Below are 24,947 nucleotides of genomic sequence, written 5' to 3' on the forward strand. Positions count from 1 at the left end.
GTCATCAAGTTTATGCTTGCCGGTTCATTTGCATACCATTTGCCAATATGCTTGCATGAAAACATTTGTAGGCATTTCAAACTTTAGAGGCATTCAAGGTCCAACACAACGACATGTGCTTCAACCTCTCCCATTGCTTTAGGGTCATCAAAGATGAGGAGAAGTTCAAGGCGCAATATGCCGTCCTCAATTCGCGTGGGGGAAATAAAGCCGTGGAGGAGGTTGGGGACGGCAAATCGGCATGAACGCAGGGGAAGACCAACTCCAAGAAGGAGGACAAGCGGGACGCGGCATCGAACGCCTGGATCGCAAGCGTGGAGGGCATGATGAACAAGAAGGACTCATGGGAGGAGGAGCACCGGCCTTTCAAAGAGGAGCAAATGAACGCCTTCATGGAAATCCAAAGGAGGAGGCTTGAGATGGATGCGGAGAAGCAAGCCAAGATGCTTGAGATGAGTGTGGAGAAATAAGCCAAGATGCTCGAGATCGAGGCCGCCAACGCCAACACCAAGGCGAAAGAAGTGGCTCTCGCGAGCATGATGATCAGGGTGGAGATCATTAAGGCGGCTCAACACCGTGTCGCCAAGGAAGAGGCCGTGGTTCGAGAAAGCTGACATGCTCAAATTCACCGACGAGTGATCTCGTGGCCGCGAGCGCCTTCCTTTTTTGTACTCAAGTCTCACCCTTTTTATGTGCTGGCATGTGTGCCGGCCACTGGCGAGTGTGTCAGCATGAACTTTGTGGTGATATTTTTGAAGCCGGCAATGTATGCCGACGCTGACATGATGATGGCATGAAACATAGCCGCTGGCATGATCTATGGCCGCGACCTTTTTTTAAAAGATGAGTGCGGACATTAAAATGGGTCGGCGTGTTGGGCGCATTGCCGACCCAAATGCAAAACAGGGCGAACACCGGACGGACAGCCGACCTAAATAGACAAAAATCGAACAAATGCGCCATCCGTTTGGGTCGGCATCTTCCAGTTGCTTTAATACCAGGTAGAGCAAAGAACTGGTGAGAAATACTTTTTTACCCATGGATGGCACCTCGATTTTGGAAGTTCCTATTTGCACAAGGAACATATAATATTTTTCGTCTTGGGTTTCTGAGAGTAACGGATATTTTTTAGTTCGTTCCGCCTATATTATGTTCATAAACACAAAAATCTCAAGGGAGCTTCCGACCATGTGTCAACTTCGAATCAATGGACGGATCTGTGGGGAATTTTGGTTCCTGCAAAACTAAAGGTGTTCATGTGGCTCTCCTGCAACACTCAATACCAACCTTGGATGTTTTGAATCATAGAAACATGGCTGACACTCGGCACTGTCTTTTATGTGACACACTACAAGAATCAGGCACTTTGCCATCTGCCATGGCTGAGGCAAAAGCATGTCTGGCGACGACAAAGGTTGTCGTCTGCCAGTAGACGGCAATAGGTCCGGCTGGTGAAGGGTTCTTTGTCGTTTGCTGGCGAACGGCAAAGATGAAACGGTCTTTGCTGTCCGCCAACAGACGGCAAAGAGCCTAGATGGCACTCGTGGCAGGTTAGGTCCGTTAGGAGGTTAACATCATGCTTTGCCGTCCGCTAGCAGATGGCAAAGACCATTGCACCTTTGCTGTCTGCCAGCGGACGACAAAGTAACCAAATAGGCTAGCCCCCAGGTGCTGCCACGTGGCATGCTATGCCATCCGTTGACAGACGATAAAGAGCCTGTATAGCCAAAGTAACCAAATACGCTCTTTGCCGTTTGCCGGTATACGGCAAAGAGCCTGTATAGCCCCTGTTTTTTCTGTTTTTTCTTAAATTCATTCAATTTCACACACACACACATATATATATATATATAGACAAGTATATCCAACAAGTTTACTTTGGAGCTAACCTAGCTTATTATGGAGCTAACCTAGATATATCTGTGAAATTCTGTGAAATTCACTACTAGGAAAAGGCCTACTAATGGCGCACCAGTTTTGCCTACTAATGGCGCATCACTGGTGTGCCATTACTAGCACGCCACTAGGAGAGGAGGACGGAGAAACCATGAGGTAATGGGAGGAAAGGAGGGAGGAGGAGTTCACCGGAGAGGAGGGAGGAGAAACCGTGAGGGGAGGGGAGGGGAGGAGAGGAGGGAGGAGGAGGTCGCCGGAGAGGAGGAGGAGGTCGCCGGAGAGGACGATGAGGTCGCCGGAGAGGAGGAGGAGGTCGCCGGAGAGGAGAAGGAGGTCGCCGGAGAGGAGGAGGAGGAGGTCGCCGAAGAGGAGGAGGGTAGTATGGTGGAGGAGAGAACGGAAGATGGAGTGGAGGAGATGGACTGGAGGAGAGAAGGAGATGGAGTGGAGGAGAGGTGGAGTGGAGGAGGTGCGCCCAGCCATATATACGACATAGTAATGGCGCACCATGGGCAGGTGCGCCATTACTAACTTTTTTTTATTTGTTTTATTTTTTTTGAATTTTGAAGGCGGGAAGACACTAATGGCGCACCATGGGCAGGTGCGCCATTAGTAACTTTTTTTTATTTTGTTGACTTATTTTGAAATTTGAAGGCGGGAAGATACTAATGGCGCACCATGGGCAGGTGCGCCATTAGTAAGTTTCAATTTTTTTTGAATTTTTGCCTCTCCAGATCTTATAAGCCTCGTATCTTTTTTTCTGTTAGATTTTTGAGGATTTTGAAAATGTTTAACGGGGTTCCACTCTTGAGAGTGTCGAGGCCTGCCCCGTGAGCGGCATCGACATGCAAGATATGGTATGCTAGCAAGCCGTCCTTTTTGGTGTCATCAAGTTTATGCTTGCCGGTTCATTTGCATACCATTTGCCAATATGCTTGCATGAAAACATTTGTAGGCATTTCAAACTTTAGAGGCATTGAAGGTCCAACACAACGACATGTGCTTCAACCTCTCACATTGCTTTAGGGTCATCGAAGACGAGGAGAAGTTCAAGGCGCAATATGCCGTCCTCAAGTTGCGTGGGGGAAAGAAAGCCGTGGAGGAGGTTGGGGACGGCAAACCGGCACGACCGCGGGGGAAGACCAACTCCAAGGAGGACAAGCGGGACGCGGCATTGAATGCCTTGATCGCAAGCGTGGAGGGCATGATGAACAAGAAGGACTCATGGGAGGAGGAGCACCGGCCTTTCAAAGAGGTGCAAATGAACGCCTTCATGGAAATCCAAAGGAGGAGGCTTGAGATGGACGCGGAGAAGCAAGCCAAGATGCTTGAGATGAGTGTGGAGAAATAAGCCAAGATGCTCGAGATCGAGGCCGCCAACGCCAACACCAAGGCGAAAGAAGTGGCTCTCACGAGCATGATGATCGGGGTGGAGATCATTAAGGCGGCTCAACACCGTGTCGCCAAGGAAGAGGCCGTGGTTCGAGAAAGCCGACATGCTCAAATTCACCAACGAGTGATCTCGTGGCCGCGAGCGCCTTCCTTTTTTGTACTCAAGTCTCACCCTTTTTATGTGCTGGCATGTGTGCCGGCCACTGGCGAGTGTGTCAGCATGAACTTTGTGGTGATATTTTTGAAGCCGGCAATGTATGCAGACGCTGACATGATGCTGGCATGAGACATAGCCGCTGGCATGATCTATGGCCGCGACCTTTTTTAAAAAATGAGTGCGGACATAAAAATGGGTCAGCGTGTTGGGCGCATTGCCGACCCAAATGCAAAACAGGGCGAACACCGGACGGACAGCAGACCTAACTGGACAAAAATCGAACAAATGCGCGATCCGTTTGGGTCGGCATGTTTCAGTTGCTTTAATACCAGGTAGAGCAAAGAACTTGTGAGAAATACTTTTTTACCCATGGATGGCACCTCGATTTTGGAAGTTCCTATTTGCACAAGGAACAAATAATATTTTTCGTCTTGGGTTTCTGAGAGTAACGGATATTTTTTAGTTCGTTCCGCCTATATTATGTTCATAAACACAAAAATCTCAAGGGAGCTTCCGACCATGTGTCAACTTCGAATCAATGGACGGATCTATGGGGAATTTTGGTTCCTGCAAAACTAAAGGTGTTCATGTGGCTCTCCTGCAACACTCAATACCAACCTTGGATGTTTTGAATCACAGAAACATGGCTGACACTCGACACTGTCTTTTATGTGACACACTACAAGAATTATGCACTTTGCCATCTGCCATGGCTGAGGCAAAAGCATGTCTGGCGGACGACAAAGGTTGTCGTCTGCCAGCAGACGGCAATACGTCCGGCTGGTGAAGGGTTCTTTGTCGTTTGCTGGCGAACGGCAAATATGAAACGGTCTTTGATGTCCGCCAACAGACGGCAAAGAGCCTAGACGGCACTCGTGGCAGGTTAGGTCCGTTAGGGGGTTAACGTCATGCTTTGCCATCCGCTAGCAGATGGCAAAGACCATTGCACCTTTGCCGTCTGCCAGCGGACGACAAAGTAACCAAATAGGCTAGCCCCCAGGTGCTGCCACGTGGCATGCTATGCCATCCGTTGACAGACGACAAAGAGCCTGTATAGCCAAAGTAACCAAATAAGCTCTTTGCCGTTTGCCAGTATACGGCAAAGAGCCTGTATAGCCCCTGTTTTTTCTGTTTTTTCTTAAATTCATTCAATTTCATATATATATATATATATATATATATATATATATATATATATATATATAGACAAGCATATCCAACAAGTTTACTTTGGAGCTAACCTAGCCTATTATGGAGCTAACCTAGATATATCTGTGAAATTCTGTGAAATTCACTACTAGGAAAAGGCCTACTAATGGCGCACCAGTTTTGCCTACTAATGGCGCATCACTGGTGTGCCATTACTAGCACGCCACTAGGAGAGGAGGACGGAGAAACCATGAGGGAATGGGAGGAGAGGAGGGAGGAGAAACCGTGAGGGGAGGGGAGGGGAGGAGAGGAGGGAGGAGGAGGTTCCCAGAGAGGAGGAGGAGGTCGCCGGAGAGGAGGAGGAGGTCGCCGGAGAGGACGATGAGGTCGCCGGAGAGGAGGAGGAGGTCGCCGGAGAGGAGAAGGAGGTCGCCGGAGAGGAGGAGGAGGAAGTCGCCGGAGAGGAGGAAGGTAGTATGGTGGAGGAAAGAAGGGAAGATGGAGTGGAGGAGAGGAGGAGATGGAGTGGAGGAGAGAAGGAGATGGAGTGGAGGAGAGGTGGAGTGGAGGAGGTGCACCCAGCCATATATACGACATAGTAATGGCGCACCGTGGGCAGGTGCGCCATTACTAACTTTTTTTATTTGTTTTATTTTTTTTGAATTTTGAAGGCGGGAAGATACTAATGGCGCAGCATGGGCAGGTGCGCCATTAGTAACTTTTTTTATTTTGTTGACTTATTTTGACTTTTGAAGGCGGAAGATACTAATGGCGCACCATGGGCAGGTGCGCCATTAGTAAGTTTGAATTTTTTTGAATTTTTTTGCCTCTCTAGAGCTTAAAAGCCTCGTATCTTTTTTCTGTTAGGTTTTTGAGGATTTTGAAAATGTTTAACGGGGTTCCACTCTTGAGAGAGTCAAGGCCTGCCCCGTGAGCGGCATCGACATGCAAGATATGGTATGCTAGCAAGCCGTCCTTTTTGGTGTCATCAAGTTTATGCTTGCCGGTTCATTTGCATACCTTTTGCCAATATGCTTGCATGAAAACATTTGTAGGCATTTCAAACTTTAGAGGCATTCAAGGTCCAACACAATGACATGTGCTTCAACCTCTCCCATTGCTTTAGGGTCATCAAAGATGAGGAGAAGTTCAAGGCGCAATATGCCGTCCTCAAGTCGTGTGGGGGAAAGAAAGCCGTGGAGGAGGTTGGGGACGGCAAACCGGCACGAACGGGGGGGGGGGGGAGACCAACTCCAAGAAGGAGGACAAGCGGGACGCGGCATCGAACGCCTTGATCGCAAGCGTGGAGGGCATGATGAACAAGAAGGACTCATGGGAGGAGGAGCACCGGCCTTTCAAAGAGGAGCAAATGAACGCCTTCGTGGAAATCCAAAGGAGGAGGCTTGAGATGGACGCGGAGAAGCAAGCCAAGATGCTTGAGATGAGTGTGGAGAAATACGCCAAGATGCTCGAGATCGAGGCCGCCAACGCCAACACCAAGGCGAAAGAAGTGGCTCTCGCGAGCATGATGATCGGGGTGGAGATCATTAAGGCGGCTCAACACCGTGTCGCCAAGGAAGAGGCCGTGGTTCCAGAAAGCCGACATGCTCAAATTCACCGACGAGTGATCTCGTGGCCGCGAGCGCCTTCCTTTTTTGTACTCAAGTCTCACCCTTTTTATGTGCTGGCATGTGTGCCGGCCACTGGCGAGTGTGTCAGCATGAACTTTGTGGTGATATTTTTGAAGCCGGCAATGTATGCCGACGCTGACATGATGCTGGCATGAGACATAGCCGCTGGCATGATCTATGGCCGCGACCTTTTTTAAAAAATGAGTGCGGACATAAAAATGGGTCGGCGTGTTGGGCGCATTGCCGACCCAAATGCAAAACAGGGCGAACAACGGACGGACAGCCGACCTAAATGGACAAAAATCAAACAAATGCGCCATCTGTTTGGGTCGGCGTGTTCCAGTTGCTTTAATACCAGGTAGAGCAAAGAACTGGTGAGAAATACTTTTTTACCCATGGATGGCACCTCGATTTTGGAAGTTCCTATTTGCTCAAGGAACATATCAGATTTTTTGTCTTGGGTTTCTGAGAGTAACGGATATTTTTTAGTTCGTTCCGCCTATATTATGTTCATAAACAAAAAAATCTCAAGGGAGCTTCCGACCATGTGTTAACTTCGAATCAATGGACGGATCTATGGGGAATTTTGGTTCCTGCAAAACTAAAGGTGTTCATGTGGCTCTCCTGCAACACTCAATCCCTACCTTGGATGTTTTGAATCACAGAAACATGGCTGACACTCGGCACTGTCTTTTATGTGACACACTACAGGAATCAGGCACTTTGCCATCTGCCATGGCTGAGGCAAAAGCATGTCTGGCGGACGACAAAGGTTGTCGTCTGCCAGCAGACGGCAATAGGTCCGGCTGGTGAAGGGTTCTTTGTCGTTTGCTGGCGAACGGCAAAGATGAAACGGTCTTTGCTGTCCGCCAACAGACGGCAAAGAGCCTAGACGGCACTCGTGGCAGGTTAGGTCTGTTAGGGGGTTAACTTCATGCTTTGCCGTCCGCTAGCAGATGGCAAAGACCATTGCACCTTTGCCGTCTGCGAGCGGATGACAAAGTAACCAAATAGGCTAGCCCCCAGGTGCTGCCACGTGGCATGCTATGCCATCCGTTGACAGACGACAAAGAGCCTGTATAGCCAAAGTAACCAAATAAGCTCTTTGCCGTTTGCCGGTATACGGCAAAGAGCCTGTATAGCCCCTGTTTTTTTTTTCTGTTTTTTCTTAAATTCATTCAATTTCACAGATATATATATATATAGACAAGCATATCCAACAAGGTTACTTTGGAGCTAACCTAGCTTATTATGGAGGTAACCTAGATATATCTGTGAAATTCTGTGAAATTCACTACTAGGAAAAGGCCTACTAATGGCGCACCAGTTTTGCCTACTAATGGCGCATCACTGGTATGCCATTACTAGCACGCCACTAGGAGAGGAGGAAGGAGAAACCATGAGGGAATGGGAGGAGAGGAGGGAGGAGGAGCTCACCGGAGAGGAGGGAGGAGAAACCGTGAGGGGAGGGGAGGGGAGGGGAGGAGAGGAGGGAGAAGGAGGTTCCCGGAGAGGAGGAGGAGGTCGCCGGAGAGGAGGAGGAGGTCGCCGGAGAGGAGAAGGAGGTCGCCGGAGAGGAGGAGGGTAGTATGGTGGAGGAGAGAGGGGAAGATGGAGTGGAGGAGAGGAGGAGATGGAGTGGAGGAGAGGAGAGGAGGAGATGGAGTGGAGGAGAGGTGGAGTGGAGGAGGTGCGCCCAGTCATATATACGACATAGTAATGGCGCACCGTGGGCAGGTGCGCCATTACTAACTTTTTTTATTTTTTTTGATTTATTTTGAATTTTGAAGGCGAGAAGATACTAATGGCGCACCATGGGCAGGTGCGCCATTAGTAACTTTTTTTTTATTTTGTTGACTTATTTTGAATTTTGAAGGCGGGAAGATACTAATGGCGCACCGTGGGCAGGTGCGCCATTAGTAAGTTTGAATTTTTTTGAATTTTTTTGCCTCTCCAGATCTTAAAAGCCTCATATCTTTTTTTCTGTTAGGTTTTTGAGGATTTTGAAAATGTTTAACGGGGTTCCACTCTTGAGAGTGTCGAGGCCTGCCACGTGAGCGGCATCGACATGCAAGATATGGTATGCTAACAAGCCGTCCTTTTTGGTGTCATCAAGTTTATGCTTGCCGGTTCATTTGCATACCATTTGCCAATATGCTTGCATGAAAACATTTGTAGGCATTTCAAACTTTAGAGGCATTCAAGGTCCAACACAACGACATGTGCTTCAACCTCTCCCATTGCTTTAGGGTCATCAAAGATGAGGAGAAGTTCAAGGCGCAATATGCCGTCCTCAAGTCGCGTGGGGGAAAGAAAGCCGTGGAGGAGGTTGGGGACGGCAAACCGGCACGACCGCGGGGGAAGACCAACTCCAAAAAGGAGGACAAGTGGGACGCGGCATCGAACGCCTTGATCGCTAGCGTGGAGGGCATGATGAACAAGAAGGACTCATGGGAGGAGGAGCACCGGCCTTTCAAAGAGGAGCAAATGAACGCCTTCATGGAAATCCAAAGGAGGAGGCTTGAGATGGATGCGGAGAAGCAAGCCAAGATGCTTGAGATGAGTGTGGACAAATAAGCCAAGATGCTCGAGATCGAGGCCGCCAACGCCAACACCAAGGCGAAAGAAGTGGCTCTCGCGAGCATGATGATCGGGGTGGAGATCATTAAGGCGGCTCAACACCGTGTCGCCAAGGAAGAGGCCGTGGTTCGAGAAAGCCGACATGCTCAAATTCACCAACGAGCGATCTCGTGGCCGCAAGCGCCTTCCTTTTTTGTACTCAAGTCTCACCCTTTTTATGTGCTGGCATGTGTGCCGACCACTGGCGAGTGTGTCAGCATGAACTTTGTGGTGATATTTTTGAAGCCGGCAATGTATGCTGACACTGACATGATGCTGGCACGAGACATAGCCGCTGGCATGATCTATGGCCGCGACCTTTTTTTAAAAATGAGTGCGGACATAAAAATGGGTCGGCGTGTTGGGCGCATTGCCGACCCAAATGCAAAACAGGGCGAACACCGGACGGATAGCCGACCTAAATGGACAAAAATCGAACAAATGCGCCATCCGTTTGGGTCGGCGTGTTCCAGTTGCTTTAATACCAGGTAGACCAAAGAACTGGTGAGAAATACTTTTTTACCCATGGATGGCACCTCGATTTCGGAAGTTCCTATTTGCACAAGGAACATATCAGATTTTTCATCTTGGGTTTCTGAGATTAACGGATATTTTTTAGTTCGTTCCACCTATATTATGTTCATAAACACAAAAATCTCAAGGGAGCTTCCGACCATGTGTCAACTTCGAATCAATGGACGGATCTGTGGGGAATTTTGGTTCCTGCAAAACTAAAGGTGTTCATGTGGCTCTCCTGCAACACTCAATCCCTACCTTGGATGTTTTGAATCACAGAAACATGGCTGACACTCGGCACTGTCTTTTATGTGACACACTACAGGAATCAGGCACTTTGCCATCTGCCATGGCTGAGGCAAAAGCATGTCTGGTGGACGACAAAGGTTGTCATCTGCCAGCAGACGGGAATAGGTCCGGCTGGCGAAGGGTTCTTTGTCGTTTGCTGGCGAACGGCAAAGATGAAACGGTCTTTGCTGTCCACCAACAGACGGCAAAGAGCCTAGACGGCGCTCATGGCAGGTTAGGTCCGTTAGGGGGTTAACGTCATGCTTTGCCGTCTGCTAGCAGATGGCAAAGACTATTGCACCTTTGCCGTCTGCCAGTGGACGACAAAGTAACCAAATAGGCTAGCCCCCAGGTGCTGCCACGTGGCATGCTATGCCATCCGTTGACAGATGACAAAGAGCCTGTATAGCCAAAGTAACCAAATAAGCTCTTTTCCGTTTGCCGGTATACGGCAAAGAGCCTGTATAGCCCCTGTTTTTTCTGTTTTTTCTTAAATTCATTCAATTTCATATATATATATAGACAAGCATATCCAACAAGTTTACTTTGGAGCTAACCTAGCTTATTATGGAGCTAACCTAGATATATCTGTGAAATTCTGTGAAAATCACTACTAGGAAAAGGCCTACTAATGGCGCACCAGTTTTGCCTACTAATAGCGCATCACTGGTGCGCCATTACTAGCACACCACAAGGAGAGGAGGAAGGAGAAACCATGAGGGAATAGGAGGAGAGGAGGGAGGAGGAGCTCACCGGAGAGGAGGGAGGAGAAACCGTGAGGGGAGGGGAGGGGAGGAGAGGAGGGAGGAGGAGGTTCCCGGAGAGGAGGAGGAGGTCGCCGGAGAGGAGGAGGAGGTCGCCGGAGAGGAGGAGGAGGTCGCCGGAGAGGAGAAGGAGGTCGCCGGAGAGGAGGAGGGTAGTATGGTGGAGGAGAGAAGGGAAGATGGAGTGGAGGAGAGGAGGAGATGGAGTGGAGGAGAGGAGAGGAGGAGAGGAGAGGAGGAGATGGAGTGGAGGAGAGGTGGAGTGGAGGAGGTGCGCCCAGCCATATATACGACATAGTAATGGCGCACCGTGGGCAGGTGCGCCATTACTAACTTTTTTTATTTTTTTGATTTATTTTGAATTTTGAAGGCGGGAAGATACTAATGGCGCACCATGGGCAGGTGCGCCATTAGTACCTTTTTGTATTTTGTTGACTTATTTTGAATTTTGCAGGCGGGAAGATACTAATGGCGCACCGTGGATGTGGTGCGCCATTACTAGTTCAACTAGTAATGGCGCACCACTCCCACGGTGCGCCAATAGTATGTTTGAAAAAATAAAAAAACATTTTGTTACTAGTGGCGCACCGTGTGCCTGGTGCGCCATTAGTGTCTTCCACACTAATGGCGCATCTCCACATGGTGTGCCTTTAGTATATAGTAATGGCGCACCACATGTCTGGTGCGCCATTAGTGTCAAGTCCATCTATATCCCTTTTCCTAGTAGTGATTGAATGAATTTAAGAAAAAATAGGGGCTATACAGGCTCTTTGCCGTCTGCCGGCAAACGACAAAGAGCTTTGCCATCAGCTAGCAGACGGCAAAGCTGCCACGTGGTAGCTACCTGTGCAACCTAGGGCACTGCCTGGTCATTTTGGAGCTAAACTAGCTTATTATGCCATTTCGAGTTAACTAAGCATATTATGCCAATTTTGAAATAAGTTAACTAATTATAGGTCTTTATTGAGCTAACCTAGGTAGCTAAGCATATTAGAACTAATTTAGCATTTTAGAGCTAAGTTAGGTCATTTTGGAGCTAACTTAGGTAAAATTGATCATTTTGGAGCTAATTAGGCTTGTTATGCCATTTTTTAGAACCGAAGTAAGCTAATTATGCCATTTTTTTACATATGTAAGCTAAGTGTATGTCATTATTTAGCAAACCTAGGTAAGTAAGCATATTAGAGATAACTTAGCATATTAGAGCTAACTTAGGTCATTTCGGAGGAAACAAAGCTAAGTATATATCATTTAGGAGCTAAGTCTAGGTCTTTATGCATTTGGTAAGCAGAACAATAGAGAAAACTTACCGGCATCACGGAGGTGAAGGACCGGTCGGGTTAGCGCCAGTGCCAGACGGAGAAGGATCGATTGGGTCTGGTTTGTGCCTGTCGGTGTCAAAACCGGCGGATCCCGGGTAGGGGGTCCCGAACTGTGCGTCTAGGCCGGATGGTAACAGGAGGCAGGGAACACGATGTTTTACCCAGGTTCGGGCCCTCTTGATGGAGGTAAAACCCTACGTCCTGCTTGATTAATATTGATGATATGGGTAGTACAAGAGTAGATCTACCATGAGATCAAGGAGGCTAAACCCTAGAAGCTAGCCTATGGTATGATTGTTGTGTATGGAGTTGATTGCCTACGGACTACAACCCTCCGGTTTATATAGACACCGGATAGGGTTAGGGTTACATAGAGTCGGTTACAATGGTAGGAGATCTTGAATATCCGCATCGCCAAGCTTTCCTTCCATGCCAAGGAAAGTCCCATCCGGACACGGGACGAAGTCTTCAATCTTGTATCTTCATAGTCCAGGAGTCCGGCTGAAGGTATAGTCCGGCTACCCGAACACCCCCTATCCAGGACTCCCTCAGTAGCCCCTGAACCAGGCTTCAATGACAACGAGTCCGGCGCGCAAATTGTCTTCGACATTGCAAGGCGGGTTCCTCCTCCAAGTCCTTCATAGAAGATTGTAAACACCAAGAGTAGTGTCCGTCTCTGCAAAATAAGCTTCCACATATTGCAATAGAGAGAATAATATTAACACAAATCAAATCTTCTGACGTATTCCGCAGTGCGTCATCACACTACAGCCAAGTCCTTCACTCGAATCGTTTTCACTTTTCCACCTCAGTGTGTTTTGCGAGGCGGTTTCCTTGGCACGTATTGTCAAAGCAGAGATCGTGTACCCCCATTTTACGGGATTCTCATCAATACGGACGGGGGTAACCCAACCACGCCACTTATCACGGCGCTTGGGAGGCAAGCGAGTTTTACTAGGCAGGTGGGGACGCACAACCGCATCCGCCCATATAAGGGGACAAGGATCCACCTTTTTACCCACGCCTTCTTCCTCCTTTGCCTATCCATCTCCTGCACACCCGAGCTCCAGCGCCCAAGCCCGCACTTCCCACCTCAACCTTCTCCAGCAATGTCCGGAGCGGGAGGCAAGTGGATGGTCTCCTCCGCCACGGAGGGCAAAGTAAAGAAGCTAAGGAAGGCCGGATACCTGTCCAAGGACATCGCGCACCGGCTTCCCGAAGAGGGGCCGCTTCTCCCCACCCCAAGGCCACATGAGAGGGTAGTATTTCTCCCCCACTTCCTCCGCGGACTGGATTTTCCACTCCATCCATTTGTCCGGGGGCTCATGTTCTACTACGGCCTGGATTTCCACGATCTGGCTCCAAAATTCACCCTCAACATCTCGGCGTTTATCGTCGTGTGCGAGGCTTTTCTCCGCGTCCGCCCTCATTTCGGCCTCTGGCTCAAGACCTTCAACGTCAAGCCCAAGGTGGTGCGCGGCAGCCAGGCGGAGTGCGGAGGCACCATGGCGGGCAAGATGGCCAACGTATTATGGTTCGAGGGCTCTTTTGTGGAGACCCTAAAGGGATGGCAATCCAGGTGGTTTTATATCACCGAGCCGCATGATCCGAAATGGACCGCAGCCCCCGAGTTCCCATCCGGACCCCCCACGCAGCTTATGTCCTGGAAAGAGACGGGCCTGTAGTGGGGTGACGAAAAAGAGGTGACCGGATTGCAAACATGCATCCAGTCCCTGGTGAACAAGCCAGTCCAGCTTGTTAATGTAATCCAGGTTATGCTCATCCGCCGGATCCTCCCGTGACAACTACGGGATTTTAATCTGTGGGAGTTCGACCCGGCGCAGCATAAAACCCTCAGCAGGCTCTTCGACAAGACGTACGAAGACGCCTAGAAGATGCTATTCAAGGGCGCCGAGGCTCCCGCATCCGCTTCCGAGGACCGCGGATACAGCTCGTAGCGTCACGCTAGCGAGGTATGCCATCTACACCTTTTACAGGATGTTAAGCTTTTTTCATAGTTTGACTCTATGCGGGATCTAAACTCCCTTATCTTTGACAGGCTTGGCGGGCGATATCCGGACCGATTAACTGTCCGGCTCTGCTGCCCAAAGACCCAGCCCCGGCTCTACTAGCAAAGCTGCTGGTTCCGGCGCCTTATGTGGTGCCGGAGAAGAAGGCCAGGAAGAAGAGGACCACAGGGACTCGAAAGAGTGCCCACAACATGGTGGTGTTGGACTCATCATCTGACGAGTCCGAGACGCCCTCCTCCCACGAAAACGAGGAGGAGGAAGAAGAAAACTCTCCCCCCCCCAGCGGAGGGAGGAGAGAAGAGGAAGGCCGCCCCAACGGGGGAGGCCGAGGGGTCTAGGAAAAGGAAGACCCCTCCGCCGGACTACGCCCCCAATGCCGAAGAGGGCAAAGAGGAGTGGCCAGACAGGGCCAAGCGTCCGGCAAAATCGTAAGTTCGGATATCAGAATAACTCATGATGTTCCTTTGTTGCACAGCTTTCCCTAATGTCGAATGTAATTATGCAGTCCGCCCCGGGCTGAATTCGATGAATCGTCGGGCGGCTCCCTGGACTCATCAGACGTGAACTCAGTTCTGCCCGCTGTCTCCATCCGCACTGCAGACGACGCCGAAGTGGCGTCGCGACAAGCTCTGGGGCAGGAGGAGGTGGTCCTGGAGGAGCCGCAAGACAACCTCCCGGACTCCAGGGGTGAAGGGGATAAGGCTCCCCAGGGCTCTCAGTCCGGCTTTGTGCCGGACACCGCGCCGGAATCTTCCACAGTTCCGGACCGCGGTAGGCGAACTCCTTCCAAGAGGAGCAAGCCTTCTGAGCCGGCGTCCTCTGTCCAACCGGAGGTGCCGGACAATCTTCTGGAGGTGCTTGACGATGCCTCCATCGACGAGGGGCACCGTACTATTATGAGTATGGTGATCCAGAAGGTTCAGTCCACCAAGAGCGGACTAACTGAAGCTTGCGCTAGCCTTCTAACAGGCTTCGAGATAAGTAAAAATATGTAAAAATATTACCGCATAGACAGTAGCCCGTGATGCTCTGTTTGGCATTCGGAAAGAAAAGCCGAATAGAGGATCTATTAAATATTGCAGGAGTCTAACAAAAAGGAGTCAATATGCGTATGCAGGTTTCGCTGCTATCCACCGCCGCACTGACTGCGGAGGTGGGTGTCCTTAAGCAGGACCTCGAGCGGACCGAGCAAGAGCTCGGCCTTGCCAAGCGGCGGCTCGAGGAGGAAGAAGGTAAGAAATACCTTACAGAAAAAGTGCCTATAAAAAGGCTTGATTGCAAAAAGGGTAACAGGATTGTACTGCTTATTGTAGGGGCCACGACTGAGGTGGCGACCCTTAAGCAGGCGCTGTTTGAGGCCGAAAAGAAAACGGCCGCGGAGCGCACCGAGCGAGACAGACTTGGGGCTCAGGTTGGCGAGGTGCAGGAAGAGCTTCAGGCTCTCATGAAAAAACATGAGAGTTTGGAGCTGGAGTCGAAGGCGCAAGCATCCAAGCTTGCAACGGCCCTAGGGGCTGCCAAGTCTGCCAAGGCCGAAGCCCAAAAGGCCCTCCAAGAGTTGGAGGGGATGAGGAAGATAGCAGCGGGTAAGGTATTCTTTACACAAAGCAGAAATATAAAAGTGAACTACCTGTTACTTACCCGAATCCGGAGCTCTCTAGGGGCATTCGCAGATCTTCCCCGCAGCGTATCCGCCGCCGCCGCATTCTACCGAGCTGAAGAGGGTAGCTCGATGGAGAAGGTGTTCTGGTCAAAGTATTCTGAGGCCGGACACCCTGTGCCCTTGATCGACCAGCTAAAACAGCTGGTCGAGCTCCACAAGGCGGCCGAGCAGGCCGTGAAGGGCTTCATAGTTCAGCTGTGGTCCGGAGAGGCCCTGCCTGGGAGCTATTTCGGGCTGGTGTGGCGGCTGGTGGAGGCCTGTCCGAGGCTTGAGGTCATCAAGCGCTCCGTCTGCATCGAAGGTGCCCGTCGGGCCCTTGCCCGTGGAAAGGTGCACTGAGGTAAGCTGGACGGTGAGAAGCTTGTGAAGGACGGGCCGCCGCCGGGGAAGGAGCATCACAAGCCCGAGAACTACTACAAGGATGTTCTTGTAGGTGCCCGCCTTGTGGCGAATGTACCAAGGATGTGATATTTGAATGAACTCGCTCGTGTTTATCCTATGCGCTGAAAACTTGTTCATATGCGCTAAGCAATGCTTATTGAATTTAAAATATTACTTTCTGTGCGGCCGTTTATCAAAAATTGAGAGATGGCCAGTCGTCGTCTTCTGCCCCCGTGCCACTAGTGCTGGGGTGTTCGGGATAAACCTGAGTGCTCTTTTTCCCATAGTTGGGTCCTACGAGGGAGGCGCTCAGCACAACGAACCAGGCAATCGGACTATAATGCTTGAACACTCTCACTTAGCCATAGAACTCTATAACTTTAAATTTCGGTGAAGCCCCTAGTTCAGAAGACCGAGTTCGGGGCGCTATCCACGCCTTGGCCAGACAAAGCCAACTTCTCGCTCGAAGCGGCATAAGCCTTTAGGGACTCGAAAAACCTCTCGAACAGCGACCGGTCTCTCGCCACATCATGACAGTCAGTTTTAGCTTTCTCCACTGAGGTGCTTAACCCAGCTGAACCGGGGCACAATCGTAGTGGTTCTCCTAGTGCTACCTTAGCCGATAGAGCGGAACGTAAGGCACCAAAACATAGGAGCCGAGAAAACCCAACTATTGACCCAAATCATGATTCGGAGCCGATGCATATAGTGCTATAAGTTCGGGGTGCCGCACTTGTGAAAGTGTACGGAGTTCTCACACCATTATGAGGGGTACTGAAGCCCCTGGCGTGTTTGCCGTACCATGGTGTACGGGTGCAATCATGTCATTTAATAAACATAAATGTGAAAAGAAGATAATGCAAAAAATAGACAAGAAGCTAAACATTGTTTATAGAGAGGCTATTTATCAAAGCCGAACGATACAAATAGTGCGCTAAGCAAAAGATATTGGACTATTCATTATGTCCTGACCAGGGGCAGGCCGCGGAATTGTATTTAAAACAGGTATACCACTCGTAACAGAGACCACCTGGGAGTTCCATAATGCGGCATGGCTTGTCTGCCTCCCTGGATCTTGCATCGTTTGTGCGGCAGTCGAATTGCCGAACAGGTCGTCCAAAGTATGGAGTCCTGAAAGTAAGAAAAAATTAAAAAAAGAATCCGGCAGCCCCTAGTACGTTTTAAGCCGTATTTTGGGCGTGCCGTTATTGTGCCCCTTCCCCTGTGCCCATGGTATTTCAAGGGCGTAGTTATGTACGCGAGGTACTGGTTTCGCTATGTCGCAAAAGCTGGGGTTGGGGCCACATTGCTACGCTTGCTCAGAGTGTGCCAGGCGGTCCTGCTGTGGGTTACTCCGGGCGCGCTTGGCAGTGTCTGGCTTTTTAATGGCCGGACTGGAGAATTGCCTGAGAAGGCTACTTTGTACCTCCGCTACGAGAGCCGCCGTATGCTCCTCCGTACGGAGGGAGCGTTCGGTGTTTCCGTTGACCGTAATTACTCCTCGAGGGCCTGGCATCTTGAGCTTGAGATATGCGTAGTGCGGCACCGCATTGAACTTTGCGAATGCGGTTCGTCCGAGCAGGGCGTGATAGCCACTGCGAAACGGGGCTATATCGAAGAATAACTCTTTGCTTCGAAAATTGTCCGGGGATCCGAAGACCACATCAAGTGTTACTGAGCCTGTATAGTTGGCTTCTACACCTGGTATAATGCCTTTAAAGGTCGTTCTTGTGGGCTTAATCCTTGAGGGATCTATGCCCATTTTCGCACTATATCCTGATAAAGCAGGTTCAGGCTACTGCCACCGTCCATGAGGACTCTTGTGAGATGAAATCCGTCGATGATTGGGTCAAGAACCAATGCGGCGAAGCCGCCATGACGGATGCTAGTGGGATGGTCCCTTCGATCAAAAGTGATCGGGCAGGAGGACCATGGGTTGAACTTTGGGGCGACTGGCTCCATCACGTATATGTCCCGTAGCGCACGCTTCCGCTCCCGCTTGGGAATATGGGTTGCGTATATCATGTTCACCGTCCGCACTTGTGGGGGAAAGCCCTTCTGTCCGTTGTTGTTCGGCGGCTTGGGCTCCTCATCATCGCTGTGCCGCCCCTTGTCTCTGTTTTCGGCCCTTAACTTGCCTGCCTGCTTGAACACCCAACAATCCCTATTAGTGTGATTGTCTGGCCTTTCGGGGGTGCCATGTATCTGGCACAAGCGATCGAGTATTCGGTCCAAACTGGACGGGCCCTGAGTATTCTTTCTGAATGGATTTTTCCGCTGACCGGATTTATAGCCTTTGAATCCGGCATTGACTGCCGTGTCTTCATTGTTGTCGCTGTTAACGCGGCGTTTTTGCTTATTCCGACGTGTCCTGCCACTTTTGTCCTTGGTATCCGAATTACAAGGGTTCTTTGATAAGTTGTTACTGCGAGCTAGCTAGCTGTCTTCTCCCGCGCAAAAGCGGGTCATGAGTGTCGTGAGGGCTGCCATAGATTTCGGCTTTTCCTGTCCCAGGTGCCGGGCAAGCCACTTGTCGCGGATGTTATGCTTGAAGGCTGCTAGGGCCTCTGCGTCCGGACAGTCGACTATCTGGTTTTTCTTTGTTAGCAACCGTGTCCAGAATTGTGTGGCCGATTCCTCTGCCTGCTGAATTATGTGGCTTAAGTCGTCGGCATCCGGCAGTCGCACGTAAGTGCCCTGGAAGTTGTCGAGGGATGCGGCTTCCAGGTCCTCCCAAGAACCGATTGAGTCTTCTGGCAAGCTGTTAAGCCAATGCCGGGCCGGTCCTTTAAGTTTGAGTGGGAGGTATTTGATGGCGTGTAGATCATCGCCGCGTGCCATGGGGATGTGAAGGAGATAATCCTCGATCCATACCGCCGGATCTGTTGTGCCACCGTATAATTCGATGTTTACGGGTTTGAAACCCTCTGGGATTTTATGATCCATTACTTCATTCGTGAAGCATAGCGGGTGTGCGGCGCCTCTGTACTGGGCTATATCACGATGCAGCTCGGAGAGCTATGTCTGTTGTGTTCGGCCCGGCCGGATTTGTTGTATCTGGCGTGAAGATCATTGTCACATGCCATAGGGCGCCTGCGCGATCCGTAGATCGATATTGTTTGTCTTGCATTATCCTCCAGTATGTCTCGCAGGTCGGGCGCATTTTCCTATGCCTTAGTTGAGCGGCGTCAGGGCATGGCTTGGGTGGAGGGCCGAGAGGCCTCTCTGTCTCGGCTGCGAGGTGGCCGGTCTGCCATGTCATGTGCTGGTGATGTAGGTGCTTCCTCCCTGATCGGGGTAGCGGCCTGCGCTTCGGGTAACTCTTGGAGGGGCGTTCGAGTTCATACTCTTCGGCCGCAAGGACTTCAGTCCATCTGTCAGCTAGCAAATCTTGGGCACCTCTAAGCTGTTGCTGTTTTTCTTGAGGCTGCTTGCCGTGGCTAAAAGCCTTCGTTTAAAACGCTCTTGTTCGGCGGGGTCTGATGGTATGACGAATTCGTCATCATTGAGGCTTGCCTCGTCTTCGGAGGGAGGCGTATCGTTATCATCCTCGACCTCTCGGTCCGCCGCTCTCTCATGAGGGCTGGCTTCTCCATCTTCCTATGCCGAATCTTGCTGAGGTGGGTGTTCTTTGGTGCTATCCGGGGTAGTATTATCTCCCGTGCCGGAATCACCGTTTTTGCTTTGGCGGGATTTAGAGCGGCGCCGCTGACGCCTGCGCTTTGGCTGTTTCTTGGGGGCGTCATCCCCCACTGTTCCATCGCCATCTCCATCTTTTGGAGTATCCACTATATATATGTCATATGACGAGGTGGCCTTCCAACACCCTACAAGTGCTGGTTCCTGTTCGTCTCCTACATCGTTGTCCATGCCGTCGATGTCTTCGGAGCTGAAGTCAAGCATGTCGGTTAGATCGTCGACAGTGGCGACAAAGTGGGTGGTGGGTGGGCTTTGAATTTCCTCATCGTCTATATCCCACCCTCGCTGACCGTAGTCCGGCCAGGGCTCTCCTGATAAAGAGAGAGACTTAAGAGAATTCAGGATGTCGCCAAAAGGCGAATGCTGAAAGATGTCTGCGGCGGTGAACTCCATTATCGGGGCCCAATCGGATTCGATTGGCAGGGGCACGGGGGGTTCGGAGTCCGGGGAGGAGTCCGGATCCTCGGAGTCATGGGTCGTGCAGAGTGCGGGGCTAGCGTTCGGCTCGATCGCTTTCGAGATCGCAGCCCCCGAGGTGACGTCCAACCGCTCATCCTCGATTGGCGCAATAGGCTCCGAGTTAGGGGTCGGAACCGATGCATGTGCGGCCTCCAGGACACTGTCCGGCGGCAGAGCTAGATCATGCCCCTCGAGATAGTGCGGCGCGCTTGGCCGTGGCTCGAGCCCGTCGAAGATCAAGTCTCCGCGGATGTCAGCCGTGTAGTTTAAGCTTCCAAACCTGACTTGATGGCCAGGGGCGTAGCTTTCGATTTGCTCCAGGTGGCCGAGCGAATTGGCCTGCAGAGCGAAGCCGCTAAAGACGAAGATCTGTCCGGGGAGCAAAGTCTCACCCTGGACCGCATCGTTGTTGATGATCAAAGGAGCCATCGGGCCTAAAGGCGACGACACAGAGGAACTCTCAATGAAAGCACCAATGTCGGTGTCAAAACCGGCGGATCTCGGGTAGGGGGTCCCGAACTGTGCGTCTAGGAGGGATGGTAATACGAGGCAGGGAACACGATGTTTTACCCAGGTTCGGGCCCTCTTGATGGAGGTAAAACCCTACGTCCTGCTTGATTAATATTGATGATATGGGTAGTACAAGAGTAGATATACCACGAGATCAAGGAGGCTAAACCCTAGAAGCTAGCCTATGGTATGATTGTTGTATATGGAGTTGATTCCCTACGGACTACAACCCTCCGGTTTATATAGACACCGGATAGGGTCAGGGTTACATAGAGTCGGTTACAATGGTAGGAGATCTTGAATATCCGCATCACCAAGCTTGCCTTCCATGCCAAGGAAAGTCCCATCCGGACACGGGACGAAGTCTTCAATCTTGTATCTTCATAGTCCAGGAGTCCGGCTGAAGGTATAGTCCGGCTACCCGAACACCCCTTAATCCAGGACTCCCTCAGTGCCAGTGCGAGATGGAGAAGGATCAGTAGATGCTTGCCGGGAGGCATGCTGCACCAAAGATCATTTGCAATATCTCCTTAGTATGATGCAACTGAAATGTGAATACTAGTAACTAATGACCATTCAAATGAAACTAACCGTGTCCGCTATAGCAATCTGGGGCATCGGCGGAGGGGTTTGACGTTTTTCTCGTGCACGGACTGCATGTTTTGTTTTCACGAGCCAGTCATATTAGTTAGTAATGAAACAAACATTACGTGCAAGATTTGACTAATATGCAGGAGAAACTTACCACGAGGAGCTCGTATAGGGTCCGGTGAGATGCGTCGTTCCGGTTCCTCTCTGCCTCCTACAGACTAGCTGTCCTCTCCTCCAGCTCGATCTCCCTCTGCTTAGCCTGCCTGTTTGCCTCCACCAGAAGCTCTTGGGCCCTAGCCTCGATGGCGAGCTCCACTGGCCGTGGTCGAGGCAGTATCTCAGGAAGAGACCTCTCATGGCGCTTCTTGATCTTTGGGAGACTTCTAGTAGTACGTATCAGTCCATCCCCAATGGCTACCGAGCCATGTTTCCTCCCCTCACCAGATAGCATCACGAGCTCTGGATCAAAAGGACTCTGGCTCGGGTTGAAGTCATCCCCTTTCGTTGTCTTCCCAAAGTCTCTGTACCTCAGAGCTTGTTGTGGGAGGAGATGTTGGTGAAGCTCTCTGGATGATCGAGGGCATCCCCAGAGAATGCCTTGGCCTTCTTGAACGGGGCAGTATGGGCCATGGCATAGAGGTTCTACAATGATGGAACGTCCTTCTTGTTGTGTTTCGCCTAAAAGAGAGGAACAACATATTAGTTAAGGGCTCAAGCTAGCATGGAGAATGAAATTGCATGAATCATTAAGCGCTCAAACCACATACCCAGTGATCCCCGTACTCAAACAGGTTGGAGCTCCCTTGATGGTGTGGCACACCTCGCATTTGGGCACGCTTATCCCTGGACTTTTTGTGTTTGGCTAGCCATTGGGGAGAGCACCACTCATCCACCAAAGCCTCCCAATAGTCCATCCTGTCCGTACACCATCTCGGGGGCACCTAAGTTTGGCAAAGAGAAATTTCAGCTCTACGCCTACGAATGAAATCAAGGAAACTAAGTACAAGGCCTTAAGAATAGGTAATTACCTTCATGTACTTCTCCTTACTCAGATACTTGCCGCAGGACTTCTTATTTGCCCTCATAATGTTAGTAGAGGCGTAGTAGTCTCGAACAGCCTGCACCCTAGCCTCGTGCCGCAAGTTCTGAAGTAGGCGCTTCCACTCGGCTTCGAGAACCCTAGCCGCTTCTTCCCCGTGTTCCTCAGAACACCTATAGAAGGTCTGCAATCGTACAAGACAACACTGATTAGTATAATCACCAGGTAATGTTGATTTTTAATTCTGTAAAGGAGAAAGTACACAAAACCGCCGCCTCACAATGTCGGCCACTGTCTCGCAGAAGACACCGTCGATCCTCTCCTCCAGCGGGGCCCGTGCAACCACATACAGCTCCCAGCTTAGTGCTAGTTGTGGAACCTGACCCTCATCGGGCAACATGACCCACCCCGGGAAGTGGTGCCGGCAAAGTACACCAAGGACCTGGTTGGGCCTGAAGACACCATCGGTGTATATCCAACCCCTGCAGTATGCGGCATATATCCAACCCCTGCAGTATGACAAGGCCAACACATTAGATATTAATTTGAATAAACACGAAGGAAAAAGGTTAAAAAAGAGTAAATGCACTTACTTCTCCCCGTTAGGCTCAATGAACCACCTCTGATCACGGGTCGCCGGCACGGCCGGGAGCTTCGTACCACCATGCTGGTAGACCTTCTTGCCCTGCTCAACCAGCTCTCCCTCGCTAAGACTATCGTCAGACCAGGTCTCCTCGCCATCAGCATGGCCACTAGTCTTCGAAGTCACGTGGGACGAAGACTCCGGGTCTGGAGTCTCGTGGGACAAAGACTCTGGGGCCCGAGTCTCCTGGGACGAAGACTCTGGGGCCTGAGGCTCGTCGGCCCGAGGCTTGTGGACCGGAGTCTGAGACGGGTCCAAGTCTGACGAGTCCACCTAAGACGGAGCACTCCGGTGGTTCGGAGAAACAGCTGGGGTGGCGGCGAGGAAGGCGTAACAGGCTTCCTACCTCTCCTGCCACCATGTCCACCTCTAGCTCCACCCCTCTTCGTCTTCCCCCGACATGTCCCGGCCGAAGAAGCTCCCGCCGGTGTCGTCATGCTGTCTGCGAGAGCTCTCCGAAGTTGCTGGGGTGCAATATAGCCACCCCTCCCAGCATGCACCAAGGACGGAAGCTCGGAGCGCTCTCGACCCATGTCCACCATCTGTCAACACCTGCAATGACAAAGATTAAATGAAATTAGTACAACATACACATAATAAAAAAATTGGTGGGTGAAAACAACACCTAAAAAAATTAACTAACTAACTAAGTAATTAACCTAAAAAATAACTAATTAACTAATTAAAGGCTTTTCCTTAAGGCCAGAAATTGTCTTTAATAGGTTAAAATTATTTTAGTGTTTCAAAAATATTTGAGAAAAATTAGGGAAGCTCATTGGACATATATTGTCCATATATAAGAGTTTCAACACACGGTCATGTTCAAAATATTGGTCAAATCCATCAAAAACCCTATATGCAAAATTCTACCTTCCCTAGTTGCTACCTGTCCATGCCCATGGTCAAATAATTCTAGAAACCATTAGCCAACTAATTGACAAATGATGAATAAACCTGCCTTTTCTTTTTCTTTTCTGATTTTCAAGAAACAAAAGAAAAGGGATGCATATGCATATGCATCCTAATCCTAATCATTTACATGGTTGTTTTCTAGGAGTAGTAATTAGTAAAACTAAAACTAGAACTGGTTAACAGAATTAACCTAACTAACCTACAAACTAATTAATCTAACTAACATAGTCTAAAGATCAAAGCAAAAGTGTCCAGATAACAACAAAGATCTTTTTGTATTCTCTTCATAGAGAAAGATTTTAAACCAAGAATTAACAACAAAGATCAAAACAAATAAACAATTTATGAACATTTGTGTCTAGATAACAGAAATATCACCAAAAAAACACAAACATAAAAAAAGTTGGATATGTTGACGGACACATCACTCTGAGTGATTATATAGATATCATTAATGTATGAATCAGGCCACTACTTTTTAACATCACAAGTCATCACCGGGATCTATAGACAACAATCTCCTATTAGGAAAAAAATCAACTACAAACGTTACACAGATTCCAAAGTTTAAATAAGAATATTTAAAGAGTTTCATAACGAACGGTTGAGCGGTCAGACACTACTTTCTAGGAAAATAGGATTATGCTTATGATCAAATAAGTAGCAGTAAGCAACTCTAGATCCACCAAAAGGATAGCCCATTTGAAAAATTCTAGCCCGATTAACATTTCGCCATAAAATTCAGTCTCCAAAATTACAGCATAGCCAATGTGGACATCAGAATTACAGATTGTCACAGCATAAGTTCATAAGTACTCAGAAAATTACGCTAAGATGTTCAATTTGTCCTCAGAATTGTAGAATGACAGCATGGACGCACATCGACCAATCAGTCTCTAAAGATGGTATGATTAACAGTTTTTTCATCACCGGACAAACAGAAACACAAACTCAAACAAACAAGTCAACAAAACAGAACTTAAATTACTACAGAAAACAAAATCTGACAAAAGAAGACATGAGAGGAATGACAATAACCTAGTCTAAAGATAACTAACATAACTAACCTAGAAAATCAAACTAACCTAACTAACAGTACTGACTAACCTAATTAGCAGCAGTAGAAAAAAAGAAACTGACAATAAACCTAATTACTAGCAGTAAAAAAAGAAAGAAAAACAGGGGGAGCTCATCGGAGTGGGTCGGCGGGGCACCGGGGCGGTGGGGTGTCGGGGCGACTAGGGCGTCGGGACGGCGGGGCGCCTGGTTGTCGAGGTGGCGGGGCA

General features: G+C 49.8%; 1 non-coding gene across 1 annotated transcript; it reads right to left on the reverse strand.

Annotated features, from left to right (window-relative positions):
* Window positions 1-24,505: 24,505 nt before the first annotated feature.
* Window positions 24,506-24,597, reverse strand: LOC123155110 (small nucleolar RNA SNORD96 family). The gene has a single exon (XR_006477226.1). It is a non-coding gene; the product is annotated as a small nucleolar RNA SNORD96 family (small nucleolar RNA).
* Window positions 24,598-24,947: the final 350 nt, after the last annotated feature.

The sequence above is a fragment of the Triticum aestivum genome, chromosome 7A (assembly GCF_018294505.1).
Source record: "Triticum aestivum cultivar Chinese Spring chromosome 7A, IWGSC CS RefSeq v2.1, whole genome shotgun sequence".
In the NCBI taxonomy this organism is placed as follows: domain Eukaryota; kingdom Viridiplantae; phylum Streptophyta; class Magnoliopsida; order Poales; family Poaceae; genus Triticum; species Triticum aestivum.